At 38.1% G+C, this 21109-nt stretch overlaps 1 protein-coding gene across 5 annotated transcripts in view; it reads left to right on the top strand.

Annotated features, from left to right (window-relative positions):
• The first annotated feature begins 7361 nt into the window (after positions 1 to 7361).
• LOC128738138 (bcl-2-related ovarian killer protein) overlaps positions 7362 to 21109 on the top strand; it is a 71014-nt gene continuing 57266 nt past the window's right edge. The window contains exons 1-2 of one of the 5 annotated variants that reach the window (XM_053833025.1): positions 7362 to 7506; positions 8568 to 8937. The gene's annotated coding sequence lies outside the window, so the exon portion shown is untranslated. Of the gene's footprint in view, positions 8005 to 8407; positions 8938 to 21109 lie in introns of all 5 variants that reach the window. The other 4 variants (XM_053833024.1, XM_053833021.1, XM_053833023.1 and 1 more) reach the window with 4 other exon arrangements.

The raw sequence follows: 21109 nt of genomic DNA, 5'->3' as shown, positions 1-21109 counted from the left end.
TTTCACGCCGATTGGTTCAGTAGTTTTCGATTCTGTAAGCAACATAGGGACAGACAGACAGACAGAAATCCTTTTTTATAGGTATAGATTACGGTATGACGGTGATAGGGTGCGATGATCGATGGAGTGGCGATGGGTTGTTGGTAAGCGATGGGTGATGGGTATTGAGCGGTAGGCGATGGGCGGTGGTGGACCTAGGTGGAGACGGTGGAAAGAGCAGAATAAATAAAGCACATCAGTGTAATTAGGTGAGGAATCGACAAATTTGTTGTTTGATGGCTCGTTTCGTCAAAAGTTTGGAGTTTTTTAGACTTCTGGTGATTTTGGTAGTGTACGTAAACCTTTTTTCCAACTTGGGTTCTACATCTGGTGAGGGCAAGGTTTCCGACTTGTTTTGAGGCACATTCACTGTGGATTCTGCCGATTATCATGTTGTGGTGCGTTGTTGTTATTGACAATAGTTGGTGTATGAAAGTGATGAGCTGCTCATCTCATGCATAGCTATTATCGGCAGGATCGGGTCACTGTGGTCCGTGTAGAGCGACTCAGTGGGAAACAGGTACGGTTTTTATAAAACTACTTCGAGGTAGGGATTTTGTCTGATTTGTAGTTTCTTCAGCCTGATTTAGTGCGTACCAGTTACTTGCAATGAACGTAGAAATTTTTTTCAGCAGTGCACACAACGAGTACAATTTACTTTTGAGTTGGTTGATGTGTACTGACCAGCTTAACGTTGAGCCCAAAGTTAGTCCCAAGAAAGTATATTCAGCTACTTCCTCTATAACTTCGCCATGAATCTCCAAAGTGACACAGGCCGGTAATCGTCGGTACGCAGAGTGAAACAGCATGTATTTTGTTTATCCTAGGTACAACGAAAGCAAATTTGCACTGAAGAAACCTCGTAGCAGGAGAAGATCGCGCCTAATTTGTTCCTGTGTTGCGTCAATAGAGGATCCTTGGAAGGGCACAGACGTGTCATCAGCAAAAAGTCACAGTTTTCCTTAGAGCGGCAGGTTGGATATGTCATTTATGAACAACAAGAACAATACAGATCCCAAGTTACTGCCTTGTGGTACTCCAGTAGATATTTGACGCAGTTCACTGTTCGCCAATTGAAACTGTTGGCGGTTATTGAGGTAACTGTTCAGAAACGCATTTGCTATCCCTCGAATTCTAATGAGTTATAATTTTTGAACTAATATCCTGTGGTCTATCGTGTCGAAAGCTTTTTTAAGGTCAATAAACAGGGTGCCAGCTAAGCAAGCACAGGTAAGCAAGAGATTGGACGGTAATTGTACAGGTCTTTCGGATCACCGAATTTGAAAATTGGGACCACACGAGCAACTTTCAAACATTCTGGATACTGTCCAGTCAAAATAATTTCGTTGAAAACTTCTGTTAATAACGGTGCGGATATGCTGTGATGATCTTTCACAAAGTTGGGAAGCATACTGTCAAGACCAGTCACCTGGTCTTGAATTCCAAATTGTTTATCAGAATGATGGTTTCGTTAATGGTAGCTGGATTTATGAACATACAAGTTTGTTGTGGGTTTGCAGCATCTAATTGCTGGATGTCTAGGTTTCTGTGTATAGCGGAGACCTAATTACTCCCGATGCTACAGAAGCAGTTGTTAAAGGACGAGCAAATTTACGTCATGTCGGTGCTTTTGATCTCACCATTATGAATTGATGTAATTTGCTTGCGCTCTTGTCCCTTTCCTAACGCACTATTCACAATTATCCATGCATCTTTCTGATTACTGACTGCTAAGAGATATTACCGTACGAATGATGACAAAAACTAAAATTTTGAGACTCAAATCTAGACTTCATCTTCAACTTTTCTACATTTTCTATTGTTTTCCAGTAACGCATCATCAGTTATAATGCAGAGAAACCGACCAACGCGCGACCAATTTTATTTCATTTTTAATTTTTATTTCAGAGTCATCGAAACAACACTTAGGGTCTTTTTCTAATTCCCGTCGTAATAAGGAAAGCCATTCTAATTTTCATCATTTTCTGGATGGATTTAGTGAATACTCCAAAAGTTCTTGTACTGATATGACTAAAACACACTTACCTTCCGATCCGTGAACTTTGAAATCACTGAAAAGCGACTATTAAAGCATATTATTGAAATTACGCAACTGACTTCATTACTAAAATTTGTCGTACCGTTTTAAAATCCGTCCAACAAAATTTTTCATCGTCCGAACTAAAAATCACAACAATGTTTACGAAGCTAACGCGCATGTATTTGTGTAGGACAGCATGACAAATGTTATTCTACAAAATTTCTGCAGGTCAGGCAAGTTTTTCTGGCTGAAGAATAACGACAATGCCTTGCGTGAGTTATTTTCATTTATGAATGACGGAAATTAAAACGATTAGTCGACATTTTCTTCTTCGTCGCACGAAAAAACGTAGGAAATTTGGCTGGTAGGGTAAGAGCACCAGTTTTGGCCATAGTTTGTCAAACTTTCAAAGATATCGATCATGTTTAAAAAAAAAACGAATAAACTAAATATGGTTAATATCATGAACAGGTAATTTTATTCTTAATCTTCATAACGTATAAGTTTATTTGAGGGAAATTTGCTCTTTTGTTTTAATTTTTATCGAATGAATAACCTCTGCTGGGTTCCTATTTTGGCCATCGTGCTCTTGTATTCGCCACTCTGCGTTCCTATTTTGGCCACCCTGCTAAAAAGTTTCGCAAAACATGTTAAACTACTATGTAATCTATTTTACTGAATTAGTTATCTTTAAATATGCAATTGCAACGGATCAGTAATACTCCAGGAATTTTAACCTTCACTCGCCCTCATTATTTGATAAAGTTTGCTAAAATTGGTTTTCGAGAAAAAAAGTCAAAACAAGAATATATTTTTCTTTGTGCTCAAGTTTATTTGAAATTAGTTCCAATCGTTTATCCAGTTCTCAGTTATAAATGCGTTTTTGCAGCAATATAAGCAAATATGGTAAATATTTTGGATAATGTTCATGGTCGATGATTCAACAACTTCTGCTTTACTTTATTGCTTGCTATGGGTGTAATCAGTCAAACAAAGTTATCCGATTTTCGACACCGTAAATTAAGAGCGTTTACCATAAACCACGACTGTAAAAAAATTACATTCAACTTTCAGCTGTACATAGGACAGATTCTTGAGATATCGTAATATATGGATTTCAAACACAGTTATCTTAAAACCTTGTGATCGTGACGAGTAATTATCACTAGATATCATAAGGAAAAAGGTAATTAGCCTTTCTGACGATGCTGTTGTTTGAGCCTCTCAACCTCTCGGTAGAAAAATCGTCGCTTATAGCGAAAATAATCAAAAAAATTTCATGCTGTTCTAGAAATAGATTATATTCTAACAATATTTTGAAGTCCGATACAGTACTTCCCTATGTAGAAATATTAGAACCTATCGAGATATGAAAGTAAAACTTGACCTTCCCTTTGAGAAAACTATCCTGTGCAAGGGACTGTTTATTTTTTCCAGTATTTACATGGCTTTTATATGGCTTTTTAAATTAGAAGTGCTCATTCAACCCCGTTCTCTTTGACCAAGTTCCCATGTAGAGAGAAAAGCTTGAGCGATTTCTTTCCTGGGACGCTGTCCTGGAGGATAATCAAATCATGATTCCTTCGTGGTTTATCAACGCGAAAATTTTCATGTCCGCCTTGCTAACTCGGGCGCGGGCTGAAGTCACAGTTTTGGGAGAATTGATAGAATTGATGACGGGACCTAAAGGCGAGAACCATTTCCTGTCTAACGTAAATAAAAGTTGCCAAAAAATGTGAATATTTTGAACAATATGGAAATCACATGGAAGATTGTTTTTGAATGGAGTATCACGAGGGTTTTGATAAGAAAATCCTTCACATTAAATAACTACGTCCGGCGCTGCACTGGAAAATCGTGACGTAGCATTTCTATAAGCCAGAAAACAATCGTTTCCTCCTCCTTAGACAGTATCGTTCCGGTATCCCGTGTGGTGGTTTTCTGCCACTTGCCACGGTATCAAATTGTAGATCTTAAGGTGCGTTTAAACTGGGCAATTTTTCGGTAACATGTGGAATGCAACATTTGGTATGCGACATGCTGCTAGTTGTTACTCAATGCTGCTTCTGTTGCCACCTGAACATTTGTTATACGTTGCTATGTTGCTTGAAAACATTTGGCAACAGTTTGGAAAAAGTTGCATGCCACATGTTGCCAATCTAAACGCACCTTTAGACACCGTATTTTTACGGGCTGCGTGTTCCAAAGACGTTGATGTATCCTGATTCCTGAACACAGGATTGAAGTGTACTTTGATTGTACACCTGACAGGCAGTGTGTTTCGATAAGGCCATCGTTTTGTGTACAATCTTGAACAAAGAATATCAAATAATTAATAACTTAATTGATAAATTAATCAATTTAGTAACTCACTGTCTTCCAGCGATAAAAAAGAACAAATTTTGGAAATCCCCGACTATAATTTCGGAACTAAATAACAATAGACTTTTCGTATGGCGAAAACGGGCATATGAAATATGAAACCGCTTTGACGTATGGCCAAAAGCGGCACAGCGAAAGCTTTTGGCCTCCTATGACTAAACATATTTTATTTTTATAAAAACGTCTACTTTACGTTTATCATATGATCGATATGGTTTGAAAAATAATTCATTATATCAAATGTGAAACCCAACGAAAAATCAATAATTTTGGATTATAAATGTAATGTATTTAAAATTGCTGTCGTACTATGCTGGCAATAGGTTATGTACGAAATTAAGGACGGCCCTTTTTATTTCTGCGATATTCATAGAATAATAATTTTCTTGCATTAGTTTTCATATAAGTTATCCGGAAAAATAACAGAAATTTGATTTAGTTTCATTTAGTTGTGTTATTAGCCATATATTTCATCAATTTCCATTTAAATACAAGTATGGCCAATACAGGTGCTATGGCTAAAACCGGTGCTTCTGCCCTAGGACTTCTTTAATGATAAAAAGCATTTAAATAGATCTCAGCTCACTTTAATTGATTGCGTATGATAGACAACTAACTAAAATATTAGGGAATAACTAGTTTTGCATTGTGTGTCATGAAAATGGTGATATTTTTAATAATTTGTGTTGGATAGGACGGGAATAGGCAATTACGACGATGTAGCAACATACCCTACTATATTGTGCTATATTCATAGTTCGTTCCTTTTTACCAAACTAGGAGCAAATTATAATTGGATTCAATTCCAACTTTTCTGCCTGCCATTATTGCGAAACCCTTGAATCACAAAGGACCAGTCCGCTCCATCGTGTCTCGTCAGCACCAGTTCGTACAGCTTCCGAACCTGGATTCTGGCCACTGTTTGTTATTTGAAGCTTCAGTTAGTTTGGTTATCTACTTGCTTAGCAACACTTTCCGGAGACGGATTCGCCGCATAATATAGCGGTCAGCACTCCGTTTTTAGACCAAACGGAAATTAAATTCGAGATATTCGGATCAGCCCTGACTTTCCGAATGGCCTTCAATGGTTACCTATCAAGGGTTCCACTCCGACGCGTAGTTTGCACTATGTGGATAGTCGTGAGAGTTTTCTAGTTCTTTTTAATTGTTTCTGCCACAGTACTTCTAGGATAATCCAGTAATTTTACGAGATCGTGAGTTAACGCAGATAGATTTTAGAAGTGACTGCACAATTATTTTACTTTGGTTTCGTGCATGATAACTATTTCAGAATCACTGCGAAAATAAATAGAGCGGAAATATTTGCAAAAAACAAAAGGGACGATTCAAATATGACGTCCACCAAATTTCTGCTTTTTTAGACCCCCCCCTCTCCCCTCTGTCCGATTGTGTCACAAAACTCAACCTCCCGCCCCCCCCCTTTGGACGTCACATAAACCTAAAATAGAAATAAAATAGCTTAATCTTTTGAGAAGTAGTGTACGATTAAAAAATCATAGAAAATAACAGTCGCGTATTTTTTCGAAAAAAAGAAATTTAAATTTTCTTGATTTTTCCGGATAACCTGATTTTAAAGTTATCTTTTTAATGAAATTATAAAAAGATTCCACGTTTTGCTAACTTTCTCCATCCAGAGAGTAGACTTACTGATTTTTTTATCGAATTGCTGTATGTAATTTTATTAGTAAAAAATATTTTAATCGGCACGATTTATGAATTTCGAACAAAGGCTCTAACAAGCTTCAATTGCAAATCGTCACAAATCAATGAAGAAATGAAGTTTTGGTGTCAACTGAAGAGCACCACTCCGCTTTAAAACAGCTTCAATCTGCATCGGCGAGGCAGGTTTCACTACATCGTGACGATAGCTTTTAAAGTTTATTTTGTACTTGTCTATCAAATATTTAGTAAAAGGCTAGAAACTTTGATTGCAAATGAACTGAAAATGATTTACATATATCCTTTAATGTAACGCATGGTATAATTAATCTAGCATAACATAGACAAATCGTGCCCGACTTTCGGCGCCGTCAGCTGAAACAATTACCAGCTTGAAAGATTCTGTTCAACAAATGAAACAAGTCGCTTTTTGAGTGAAGAGAAGGTAGGAGAGATTCAGCTTCATTAATTTGTTTCGACGATGTCGGGTCCTCTTGCGATCTTCTGAAGTAAGATAAATTCGAAAATCAAATTCGAAAGCTCAAAAGTAGATAAAATGTTTTATCTATGATATACTCAGTACTCAGTGACTAAATCATGTGCTTACATTTGTAATGATTTAATGTATTAATGACGCTTAGCAAAGCATGTAAACAAAACAAACGGACTAAATCAGCGCTGCTATTAGTTCAGTGGCATGTAGCCGCGGCAAGCAGGAGACTGTATCGGTATGTAATATGTAGATAAATATGTGTTCACTGCTACTATCAGTGTACTCAGTAAAACAACATGTGAATAAAGTGTTGCCAGAAACATACAATGATGGCGGAAAGTTTTATAAACATATTTTAGTTGGTTGAAGGAAATTAGTGTGATTGATTACTATTGATGATCTATTGACTTTTTCCGTTCGAATTACTGCTCTGATGAGCTATTGGTGGGAAAAGCTCAAAAACGATAATAAATCCTGCAAATAAATAATCTTGTGTCAAACATGTGCTTTTTAAATAACAAAAAAAATCCCGCTAATTGGAGTGTAACATAAGTAATATGTAATAGTTTACACGTCCAGCACAACCTGAAGACTTCAGCTCTGCTGCAGCAATCATCGGCACAGCCAACACTGCTTAGTAAAACCTGTCTGCGCCGGGAGTCTCGCGCAACGCCAAGTATCCGAATATGATTAGTATCCCATCGGCAGCCGCACTGTCTGCAGGTGATGCATCACGAATGCAAGTGCGCGAGTGGCACCGGTTAAAGCCAGCGACATCGATAACGGTTGTCAGACCAAACAAATCGCGTCCTTTGCAATGTGCAACAGGTTGCGGTCAATTCGGTTCGCGTTATTTACTATGTTATGCACGGTACGTAATGAATTGTGGCTTTGATAGCGCAATTGAAAAAGTGATTGTTGCATGTAAAACAGGCGCAATTTTACACGAAAACTTTAAAGTCATAAAACTTAACTGTGCCAGCGCTCTGGCTTAAAACAATACCAAGAACCTGTAGGTAAATGATAACAAACTGCTTCAAGGAAGCAGGTGGCTTGGAGGTGTCAGTGCAGGGAGACCTTTTATGAACCGCAAAACGGTGACTAATTGAGGTAAACGGGAGACACCATACTCGTAGTCACGTTTGAACCGGCAGTTTCCGCGCGCGCGATAGCTTCGATGAGCAACGGCAGCGAATATAATTATTTACGTACGACCGAAGTGTGCTAGCGACAAGCCAAACTTTCAATTGACAAAAGGCAAAACCGACAAAAATTGAATTAAAAATTCATGGTGTGAAGTACGTACCAACGCAAGCCCGGGGGAGCCTACCAGCAGCAGCAGCAGCAGCAGCAGCAGATCGACTGCCAAGTGATTATTGAATAAAACGCGTAAACTGCCAGGGAGTGTGTCTGTTGAAGATAGCAGAACGCTGTGATGCAGTTAACAAGTGGCAACGTGATTTACCGGTCGCTTTTTGACGGCAAAGCTTGGTTTTAGAATAACTGTTAACTCGAAATGTTGTCTTTGTGTTTTCTGTCAATACACGAATACGTTTGGTGAAATTTTGGAATGATACTGTGAATTTTAATTTATTGGAATTTTAGAATTCAATTGGTGATTGACTTTACGTTATTCATCAGTTGACGTAGAATTAAAAATTCTAGTATTACCTAGATAAAGATTTTTGAACTCAAATAAACATGGTTTGATGGGTTTCGCCTTTACTAGTGTAAAGATAAAACAGTTTAATTCAAATGATTACCACAAATAGCATTCAATAGACTATTATTTGCACACAATACACATGTTCGGAAAGAAGTAGTTTGATGTATAAATATTTACCGACATTATTAATTGTTTTGTCAATAACACGAACTGACGATTGACAGAACGAGCTTGTGTTTCATGTTCAAGCCATTTAAGTCTTAAAGGTACATTTGTGAAGGGATGAATAAATATAAAAAAACGAGACATAAAAGTACATAAAAATTGCACGAGAAAATCTACCACTGAACAGAAGTTGAGAAAGAAAAAAGCATTCGTGACATAAAGACACAATGGCAGTTCAGAATACGGTGACAGGTCAGTTGTAATGCAGCGTGATTAATTGAAAAGTTCTTAACGAAGTAAGTCTGTGAGTTCAGTGCAATCTGTAGAATAATTTGAAGAATAAACGGATCGCCAGACCACCGGCCGCGATTGGAAAAAAGTTTCGATCTGAGGGATCTTGACAGTTCATCTGATACTGGCTGAGCGAATGTGCAGCTGTAACAACGAACTCGTAGGATAGCGGATAAATCAGTAAGTATATAAAAGGTCCAATTTTAAAAAACTTTTCCCTATTGCATCCTTCTACAACGGAATTCATTAAATGATCAAATGCGACACATAAAACTCCGGGTCCCTCTACTGGTGGCACTCTGCAACCGACCAAGGAAGCTGTTTGTCGAAGTAGAGCAAAGAAAATACCCACCTCACGACCGACTGTATCCTTATCCGCTTAGGGCATCGTGGAATTTCAAAAGAAATTCTTCGTCAAATCGATTTAACTTTCATAGCGATTGACGTAGTTTTACTATAGAGCTGGACAGAAAATAGTGAGCAAAGCAGCGAACATAAATAAAACTTTCCTCCAGCAATTCTCCGCCATTTATCAGTCGAACGCCAACCCTATATTGACTGATCAGAAAATCAGCGTCAAAAATGAACCTAAGAAGGACGTTCTTCTTCGCTCGATTTACAACTTGAGATGAAAAAGGGGAAACTCACGTCTTTCATTTTATTTTCATATCTGTTAGAAACAATAATGGTCGAGATATTCGGGTGGAAACACAAAAATTGGTCGGCAAACCCATAAATAATCTGAGGCCCGAAGATGCAAGTTTCGAACTGATTAGTTCGTTTTAATGCCCTCATCTATCCATAAGCCAGATTTGTTAAGCAAATTTATGACTACTTAAGATTTACAAACATCATCAGACTCAGCGTCATACAGTACCCATCTGGGTATATACTATCAAATAATTAGTAAGATGTGTGATATTCCTTGCACCCAAAGCGATAAAACCGGCACACACCATCTCCTGGTAGAAAATCTACCCAAACTGCGATACCGCCGACGGGGCGAGAACAGTTAAACCCAAAAGCAAACAGTAAACATTTTTTCCCGATTCGGCTTAATTTGTTCAGTTTGTACCTACCTACAGCACAGCACCGAAAGAGAAAGAGAAAGCTAGATATTTAATTTTCGGTAGGTGTGTTTCAAGGTCGAACGCAATTAATCTGGCTAAAATACTGATAAGTAGATTCGGGAATCTGCACAACCACGTGCGGGAGTAAGCGATATAAACCACATTCTCGAAGAGAATTTAATCTAACGTTAGTCTAGCTTAGTTTAATCAAATTTTGATGTCTTTTGTTATATTTTGATTATGATTAAATGAAACTTAATGCAGTTCTTAACAATTTTGTTATAATCGAGACTGCTATTAGATTAAAATTTTATTTTTTTCTTATGGGGAAAGAGGACCACAGCGTCCATTATACTGAACAATTGTAGTATGATCAAAACTTAAGCTTCGTTAAGGTTGAAAAAATAATAATAATTAAGATTTAGCTGATGTAAAATAGCCTAACATTTTGAGTATAAGTAAAATGTACAAAACTAAATTAATTATAATTATAAATAAACCAAGTTGAAACAAAACCAAACTAATGTTGTCGTATGTCGCTATGTTTGCTAGTTTTGTTCTTATTTTTCAAGTCTTTTTCCGTTGTTAATGTTGCTTTAACACTTTTCTTGGTGGATTTGTTTTCACTCGTAATTATTTTATCTTTTGTTTTAAACTCTGAGATAGAAATAATCTATTCTATTTTTAGTCAACTTTTTGAGGAAATTTTACCGAAAAGTATCAGTTTAAATCTGAAAAGATTATCGTAGTGCAGTTTGGTTTTGTAGCAACGCCGAACGTTATATGGTTCTAAAGTATTGTTAGTTTTGGACAGCCATTTTTCAATTGCTTCGAACATCAGCGAAACGTGTATCTTCCACTTACATCTATCATGTGCGGAGTCTGTCCCGAATTCTGCCCATCACGATCTGCTACGTTAAAATTCTTTTACTGTGTATAGTATGTTAGTACTCTATGCAATGCATGCAATTCGGATTCCAGTGATATTTGCGTCTTCCTCGAAACCTAGAAGCATGTAAAATCTCGTTCCTATGCTATTCCTTTACACGGTTTGCCTTCATGCCATATAGTATGAAGTACACCTTTTAGCGGGAATGGTTCGATGACTTTGACACAATTTTAATTCATTTGACAGTACCGTCACAGCCAAGCAAAATTTGAAAAAAATGTTGATTGGACATTTGAGAATCAGTTATTATCTACAATTTTGCTAAATAAAGCTACGCTGTATCTTTTGTATCTATAATACTAAACGGCTGCTACCGAATGAACGTTCACTTAACTACCAACGGAAAAGCAGCATTGGACCACCGTAAATAAAAAATATGCAGGGAAACTTTATTCAGCAATATTGTAGATAATAAGTAGTTCTGCAAATGTTCCACGTACAAATTTTTTAAATTTGGCTTGACTGTGGCGGTACTGTCATAAAGCAAAGCCTAGGTGCTACATTCCGTTCAGCTTAATTAATTTCGTTGGAAAACTATGTAAACATTATATGCCACCCACAGCTCATCTCGCTAGACTGAATAGTACGCCGCGTTTAAATTTACAAACAAATTCTGAGTTATGCAAGATCCCGAAACTTTTGAACAGGGTGCGTGACGAATTTTTGCACTAAATGACATTTTTGAGAAAATTAACCCCAGTTAGTCATATATGAGAGGAATGTTTTGTGGTTTATTTTCTTTCGTAACATATGGGAATTGTAAATTATTTCATTCAAAACAATTGGCTTCCTTTTCAATGACTTATCAAGTCACTTCCGGAAACTGCCACATGCACGTTTTACCATATTCGATTCCTACATGTTATCACCTCGATGATCTTATCTTTGAGCGACCCAAGCGCGGTGTGAGGCATCCTATTGGTATCCCGTTCGACGACTCCCCAGTCCCCACACAAAATAATCCAAAGCATTGATATCGAGACTGCGAGGGGGCCAAATGTCCTTCTCCCAAATCTCCAGAACATTTTCAGCAAGCCATTTTTGTGTATTGTTGGCATTATGAGCAGGTGCTCCATCTTGTTGGAAGAGGAAATGATGGCCAGCAGCAACATCCTTCATCCACGAGACCACACCATCCTTCAGAATAAGTACCAATAAAGTACCAATTATGCGCGGGCCTTTACGCTTGCTTCGGCGTGCAATAAAACAACGACGGCTGACCGATTATTTTCTTGTTTCGACAACTTTCGGTTTACTCAACACTGTTTGTTTACATCTGACACCCAACAGTACAGTGCTGCCAGATATATCTGAATTTTGCTTCGCAAGCATGAGAAATTGTTATTTGAAATTTACTGCGAAAATTCATCGCGCACCCTGTATTTTGATCGATGCATCTGACAACTTTGACATTATCTACAATAAAGTGTAATTCTAAAACTATGTCTATTGCAGCCTTGTTATTCTTCTACTGAAAGCGCAGGAGGTACTTAACATATTCGAAGCCAAATATTTCTTCGATCCATGTGGAGGTACGGTTGCATGACTTCAGCAGTTCATAAAATCCATATTTGCTCCGATGGAATTTAGTTGTCAGAAAATTCGAAGAACGAATCTATCTGCATAAAGCTTGAAAATCATTGTGAGACAGCTGTGAACTAAATTTTTAGAAGAAGCTGCACTAGTGTATCGAAAATAAAAGTTGGAACCGGTCTTCGTACCTGGGAAGACATATTTAAAATGTATGCATTAAAACATGGACTTTTTTCGGATGGTGATAAAAAAACTAAGATTGCTAATTGAGTTTCATAAATTTTCCATGGAAGGTAATTATATTAACTTACTTGTAAAAGAATTCTACAGCTCAGTCGAACTCTAACCGTGATGGCGAAAAGAGTGAAGCTACTCCGTACAGAAGTGTGCGCGTTCAAAGAACGGTACCCCGCCGCGTCGAAACCGAACTTCGTGCGGAACTTTGTGGACGCCGGATTCGCCTGTTCCGGCATCTACAACATCTTGGCATTATTAGAAAACAATCAGTGCATCGAAAGAAAGCCCGGTTGCGGACGGCCGAAGACCCTGAACGACAAGAAGCTCCTAAGGATGCTGAAGAGTAAGACCGAGAGAAAAGTGGCTACATCGCTGCGTGCGCTTGACCGGGAGCTCGGTGCAACCGGCCAAACCGTGAAAAAGTATCTGGGAAACATGGACATACATGTCAGGAAGCGGCAATCCCGTCCACTAGTCTCGAAGCTGCAGGCAATGACGCAACGGCAGCGGCTGAATAAGAAGGTCAAGACGATTTTCCCGGCGAATCGCAACGTGGCGGTGGTGATGGACGACGAGACCTATCTCACCCTGGATGGTAACGACTGGCAGATCACTCCGTATTTTACTTCCCCCACGAAGGAAGTTAGCTCCGAGGTGAAGTTTATTTCATACACCAAGTTCCCCAAGAAGGTGCTGCTGTGGCTGACAATCAGTGCGAAAGGGATGTCAAAACCGCTCTTCTTTCGCTCCGGAATGGCCGTGAACGAGGAAATTTATAGTCGAAGCGATAGTTGGAGGAGATGGAGCGGCTGAATATCGGAATCGGCGGACCCACCCAACGTCCCCCAGCTGCGTCCCATCGTGAATTTCTGGGCAAACCTGAAGCGTAAGATCTACTCCACCAATTTTGTCGCAAAACTGAGGAGGAATTTATAAATAAAATGAAGAAAGAACTCAAAAACATGCCTACACGCATGTTTTCGTCTACCATGCACATAGGAATATTTGAGCCGAAAAGTTGGCCAAAAGTATTGTTATTCATTTTTATTAGAGTAAACAAGCGGTAATGAGTGAAAAATAGTATCATTAGTTCTATAAAGTATTTTTTTATGAAATTATGATTGTATCTACCTAGTAGTGCAGCACAACTTTTCTGCTATTGCTTTTACTGTAGTTGAAGAATGGAAACTTTTATAAAAATTGCATCAATAAAGGGAGAGAGAGGTAAGATAGAGATATGTAAGAGAGGGAGAGAGATATGAGAGAGAGAGGTGATAGAGAAGTGTGTGTGTGTGAGAAAGAGGTGTGTGGAGAAAGATAGAGAGAGAGTTAGAGTCAGATAAAGAGAGAAAGAGTGAGAGAGTGAAAAAGAGTGTGTGTGTGTGAGAGAGAGAGAGAAAAAGAGAGACAGGTGAGACCTTTAACACTTCCCTTCATTTTCCTACGCATTCTCTCGGTCCATTATGGAATCCCTTCGACAGGCGACCCTCAAGAATTATCACAGGAAAACCTAATCTAGATCCAGCATGTACTTATTTTTCTTACAAAATAGGCTTTTAACTGATAACACGCTTATCGAATGAATTGCGTAATGATGAGACTTAAAGCATGCGCAAATTGAATAGAAATCAAAGAAATTTTGCGAATTTTTTTATAATACCTGAAATTTCTTGTTCAATTAGTTTATAGAGCATTCCTCTGGTGTCTCACAAGCACAATAACATAAAATTTATCTTTCAAATGCTTGAAATTTCATGATAGTATAATTTATCATAAGAAAAATGCTGCGAATTTGAATATTTCATCATTTAGTAAAAAGTTTTTATTTCATAAAATTGCAAAAATTTCTCTCTCAACCTTCTTCCTGGGACTCCAAGCTATCAATTGGCATCAAAGATTGTGATGAGAAATGGTGAGAACATAAACAAATATCACTTTAAAGTAGCGACATATCTGTGCTATTTTGCTATAATAAATACTGCTCGCTTGTCATTGTTATATTCATTGAAATCTAAAGTCTATGTCAACAAATAATTGTAAAATCTTTGAGTTCAAAAAGCCTTTTTACAACTGGTCGATAGGATACAATCAACCAAAAAAGTATTCGGACAGCAGCGCATAAATTTTTCTTTTAGTAATTTTGCGCAGTATTTTTGCAAAGAATGGAACCACATATTTTTTAAAACAATGTTTAACTAAAGCATATATTGACATACCTTGCTGGGCGCATGCAAAGCTCCGAAGTAACAAAGATATATATTTTAAGATAGAACTAAGTGTAAACTTAATTATCTGAACAGTTTTAGGCGAAATTAAAGCAAAATTGTAATTGTGTGGTACATACATATTGTACCGGGATATTGAATCTAAACATACTGTCGATAATTGTTAGCGGTAGGCACCATACAATTGTCCTAGCGCTATCGAAACATCAGTATTCAGTCTAGATTTGAAGCCTTTTGAACAATTTTTTAGACAATTTCATTTCTATAATGAAAAATTATTTGATTTCATATTAAAATGACTTAAACCGAGGTCTTGTAAAAAAATGGTCAGCAATTCACAGAGGGATATTTGAAAAATTGTTAATTTTATCCCAAACCGATTAAAACAGGTCATCAAGAATATAAATGATCCTACAAGGTAGTAGTTGAGCGAGAAAGGACATTTGTTTCAACTAATAGTTAACTGTCCGAATACTTTTTTGGCTGCATTTTTAGCCAATTCAAACTATATGTACTCTATCTTCAAAACGGAAATCTTTTCCCCGAATTTTTGTTGTGCATCTAAATATGCTTTAGTTAAACATTGTTTTAAAAAATATGTGGTTCCATTCTTTGCAAAAATACTGCGCAAAATTACTAAAAGAAAAATTTATGCGCTGCTGTCCGAATACTTTTTTGGTTGACTGTATATATAGCATTAGAAATGTGAAATGCAACATCGTTACCTATATGAGCGAAAATATATGGCCCATTTTTACTCGAAGTTTGGCAGCTCTATGCAAGATGTAAACCTAACAAATGGTTTCAAAATTAACGTTACATTGTGTGATAGGTATCTGGGAAGACAGCGAGGTTTAATTGGAGGGGATTGAACGAGTTTCAATTTTCTTCATTTTGGCCAGCTTTTTGGTCCAAATACTCCTCTGTGCTATGGCGAATTTTCCGGTTAACTGCCGGAAGGCCGCTCGCAAGGGCATAGAATTTTTCTTGCAAATAAGCTAATAAAATTACCTTCCATCATGGACGTAGCGACGGGGGGGTTTTGGGGGTTCAAACCCGTCCCAGACGAAAATTTGTTCTACACTTTGTAGCTTGAAATTTCTGCTACCAATTGCTTAGAGCACAGGAAAATTTACGGAACTAGTTGTACGAACCTCGTTGTCGACGTCAGTAGCATAGACCTCGTGCTGTTTCAACTAGTCGGCTGCATGCAACTCAATCTTGAGTTACTCGTTGCCTAATTCCCAGGCATTCCAGAAGGCGTAAATCGTAAGACCAAGTTGGGCCATCTCACTCGTAGGGTCCCTCTGTTTTGGGTGCCCGTGGGGTTGTTAAATAGAATCGTTTTCCTTATGACTGTCCGGTCCGCCGAAGTGTACCGTATGCTTCACCAGATGTCCGATTTATGACCAAAATTGATCAGGAAAACCGCATTAAGAGTGCAATAAAACTTGCGTTGTTATTTGGGGTGTTTGGACTGCTCCGCTTTCAGTCTAGCGCAGATGGCCTCCGCCGTTGCGAAGTTTCGGCCTATAATATCAAAGTCATCTGCGTAGCCAAGAAGTTTTCTATTTTCATTGAAAATTAAGTCTCTCGTTTCGATTTTGCTCCGCCGGATCATCTCCTCAAGGCTGTCAGCTGTCAACTTATGCTGATATGCTCCGTTGAAATTGAAACCTCAACTTTAACTCGCGCCAATACAGCATTGCTAGATGGAATGAGCTCCAACAACATGCGACAAATGAATCCTTTCAAAAACCGTTATGGTAACACATTAGATCTATTATTCGTCAATGAGGAGATTTCGCACTCGATTGTTATCGATGACGACTGCGACCCCCTTGTTACAATCAACTGCTGCCACCCACCATTCACGTGCATGTTTTATGGAAGTGATTTTTCATCGGAGCTTGTTGACCAAGATTTTGATGCTCAAGCGCTTAATTTTAGAAAAACTTACTTTAGACAGTTAAGCCAGTATCTGTCGCAAATCTTCTGGGACCATGTAACCGAATGCTTGGATCTCAACATTGCAGGCGGCTATTATCGAAAAAGCTCGCAGTCAACTCGGATTTATTAGCAAAGTTGCCAGAGAATTCAAGGACCCGTATATACTGAAATGTTAGTCTTGTTCGACCGTTACTGGAAACCGCTTCAGTAATATGGAACCCTTATCACAGCTCCACTACCGCGCGAATTGAAGCCGTTCAAAAAAGGTTCGTGAGGTTCGCCCTGAGAAACTTACCATGGAATAATACCCTGATTTTGCCACCATACGAAAATCGATGCGCATTGATTGGGATGGAAACTCTAAAGCAGCGAAGAAAACGGGCTAAGGCCATCTTTATTGGAAAACTGTTAACTGGTGATATTGATGCACCGAAGCTTCTTGAACTCATAGACCTTTCCAGTTATGTGTGTATTGGTGCTTGAAAATGAGGCAAACAACAACAGTAAACAAAAGAGATGCATTCCTTTGTCACCTAGGTACAGAATGAATTTCGTCTTCCGCTGGCTTAAATACCAGCAAATTTTCAAAATATGTGCTTGAATTTGGAACAGGATGAAAAATTTGACCGAAATATGTGCTCTGCAGTGTGGCAAACGGAGAAACACAACTAGTAATCGCTATTTTTCGGTTTGTTCCTCCAGCATCAGCTGTTCCCCAAAATGAGGTACATCATGTATATAACACGCGTATTTCGTGTTCGCTAGTGTGGGTGCTTGAACTGTCAGAAAGCTCTATTGATCTGAATGTTCCCGGGTACCAGCTTCGCCGTGCAGAGTTCCTGAGACTTCCGTTGGGTAGACAAGTTTATACCATAAATGAGCCTGTTCGAGCGATGATGGATGTTTTTAATGATGTATCGCACCTTTTTGATTTTAATGTGACAAACAATGAATTTAAAAATAGACTGTTACGATTTGTATTTAGATAATAAGATAGTTCATTAAGACAATTCGTCGGATGAAATAAATAAATAAATAATAAAAATAATAATAAACTTGTCTCGAATTTTGCCGCGCCTGGAAGGGACTCGATCCTATTAACTCTAATAATCTCTCCCAGCCAAGATTTGAATATACAACGTACCACGATATCAACTGGGAGGCGCAATTTCAACATTTACCTTCTTTTATATAAATTTGATTTTTTTTTGTCAAATGAAGAACCCGGAGTATAAACCAAAATATCTTATGATGATTGAAAATAATTCCACATTTCCTGAATAAACTCCTTAAGGTTATGTCAATTTTTTTTGTAAAAGTTCTTAGGTTCCGTGATTTTTTTCAATTGACACAAGTTTAATCGAGTGTGTCGTTATTGGCTGTAAAAAAATAATGCTTGTCATATTCAAGCAACTAAGTATACCTGGTGGCATTTCACATCATAGGTAAGAGTAAATCGCATGAATTTACCACAATCAAAGCCCAGTGTTGAAGCGTCATCGTATACCACTTTACGATTCATGCATTGATGCATTTCTCACGTACGAATCTACCTAGCATCTATCGATGATTGCATGTCCCATGGCACATTTGACGTTCAGTGTGTCAAAGCTAATTTGAATAAATGAATAGAAATTATCTTTGCTTTCGCGAAAGAGCGTCCTCGAAGCACGTCCCTTTTATTTGGAAATGTATAATAAAATGCTTTTTTCGTGCTTTCCAAACAGTGAAATACTTGTGATGATTACTATTTATTGAATTTTTTTAGCAATTTCACACAACATCCCTCCCTTAAGAGGATGGTGCATCACTGTTTTACAACGTGTCATATTTCGGAAATATAGGTAGTTGAAGAGCAAAAACATTTATTCAACAAGTTAATCAGATCTAGACGATAACTGAATAATACTGGACCATAAACCATACCATTCCAAAGATCCGATCTGATTTGTTGTTGAGGGTATTGAAGCACGTGTCACAGTTTACCCTTTTGGACACGCCTAATATTTTAAACCTCTCATCGAAATACAAATTATTGTATCGTTTTTTCCGGACAACTCATAAAGGTATGAACAAGCAGTCATTCGGCACATTGGCAATCAAATGACGACTCACATAATAAAAGATCGTATGGTGCATATGGACAAAAAAGATTTTTGTTGTAATATTTACGTTTACGATCGTTTCAAAGTGTGAGCCGTCAAACGTGATACATGTGCCAATAACGTTCGACAGCTTAAACGGCGCTAGCGGCTGCTGCTGACGAGCTTTGCGAAACGCAAAGGATACCGCACAGAAAAGAAAAGGTTGCAGTAGCAATTTAAATCTTATTCATAACCGCTAATCAACGCGAACACACGCGAATAGGTGTCAATATCGAGCACTCGCGCAGTGGATTACATCGGAAAACCATTATCGTTCCGGCGAACTGAACTCAGATTGAGTGATATTAATTGCTAGAATGGTGATGAAAAATAATGAGAGGGGAAACGAGGAATGATGGCATGTTCTTTTAAAGTGTTTTAACACCAGGTTTTTTTTCACACGTATGTATAAATTACATCTTAGTCGAGATCTACGTGCGTACGAAGGTAGATCAGATCATTATGTTAACAATTCGCTTTACATGCGCTTATCGGTGCCTTAGATGTGAAACAACACCGTAAATTAAGCACAAGTTGATAATTATCACAAACTTGGTGCAGTTTTAAGAAGCTGCGGATGAAATTTCATGTACTTTCTAAATATGTACCAAAAGCCTGCACTGATAACACGTTATAAGAGAAGGGATCGGATCCATTGCTAGGAAAATGTATTATTAAGTGTTCAATCAACATCCAATACAACCAACCACGGCGCTTAATAATAATCGTGGAATAATCGTATTGTTGAGCAATCAATTTCCTGCGCTCGACATTGAGTGGCAATTCATGCAATTGGCTTCGCACATTAATCGAGCACCTAATAAAACCGCCAGTAGTGTCACAGTTACCATCAAGTATGTATGTAAAGAGGAGGTTACCAACAACTACCCATATAGACAACACATTCCATTAAATTTCAACAAAAATATAGCCGACAATTGGGCACCTATCCGTGTGTCGAGACATTAATGCAGAAAGGACGCGAAAAAAATCAACCCAACTACTTTTTGTTCCAGTGTTCACTGTATTTACATGCACTTTAATTTATTGATTCGCCCCCGGGGGAACATCAGGCACGAACGATCGACGCCAGTCAGTGTGGAGTCTCCAGTCTCTTACGGAAGCGATACCCCATCCCGCATATAGATTTATTTCATGCAGGTTGTCAGTGTTCACTCAAGGTGCGTGTTGTTTTTCTTCGTATCACAAATCGGCCGTTGCGAGAAAGATAACATTGTCACTTAATTTAATGTTTTCTTAAAATGTGTTGTGATTTTCGTTAAATTATATGCACATAATCACGGCAAAAAGAACAAGAGCGTTTTGCGGTGAATTAAAAAAATTAAATGGAAGTGATTGGCAATGTTCACATTTTTTTATTTCTCCCTCATTGTTGCTCGATGAAAATCATCGAATCCATTGTTATCGATGCTCGTACACATATTTGTAATGATTCAACATAAAAGTTTTTACAGAAATTCCTCTTCGAGCCAGGCCATAATGCATATAACGGATCAGTGAGTACTGTCCTCGCAGAATTTTACAACCGCGAGCTATTTGGCCTGCCCTGAAAGAAGATTAGCATACATAATTATAGATATTTGCATGTAATTAAATTATAATAAATTATTATGAAAAATGTATTCATTAAATATCATTCCTCAACTGTCAGTTTCTAGTGCGAGATCTTGAATGATCGAATAGTTACGGTGTCTGTGCCGGCACGTAACAGCAGGTTTTCTTTCCGTCGGGCTGGGTTGCGAGTGCTTTAAGGTTTCCGGCTGAGGCGAGATAGGTATGTCAATATTGTGCAATGCCATTCTTAAAATCGTCGAGAACTACCGGCCGGTCGGTCGGTTCAGATTATGATGCAATGCAGCTGACTGCAGTGCCACTGATAATTGACCGAGAAGCTATTGGCTAGGCTATTGACATGACGTTCTGTGGCAGATAGAGAGAAACAAAGTGCTGGAGGGGCATATCCTCGTCGTACCATTAATAAAGTATCGTCACCAAATCGATAAATTATCTACACAAGCTCATTATGAGGGTGTCATTATGGTGATGATTTATATACATAATTCTCAACGGGAATGTGATTACCGGGCCTGTAGGTTAATTAACATTATAATCTAAAATAATTTGTTGTAATATTGACGTTGTTTAAAGGTGAGTTATGATAGCTGAACACTGTAGGATGGCCTGTGCCGGAACGTGTTTCAATTGCAATTTCGCGCCGTCATC

The sequence above is a fragment of the Sabethes cyaneus genome, chromosome 2, assembly GCF_943734655.1.
Source record: "Sabethes cyaneus chromosome 2, idSabCyanKW18_F2, whole genome shotgun sequence".
Lineage (NCBI taxonomy): Eukaryota > Metazoa > Arthropoda > Insecta > Diptera > Culicidae > Sabethes > Sabethes cyaneus.
The sequence above is the reverse complement of the archived record's forward strand: the minus strand, read 5'-3'. Positions and strand labels throughout refer to the sequence as shown.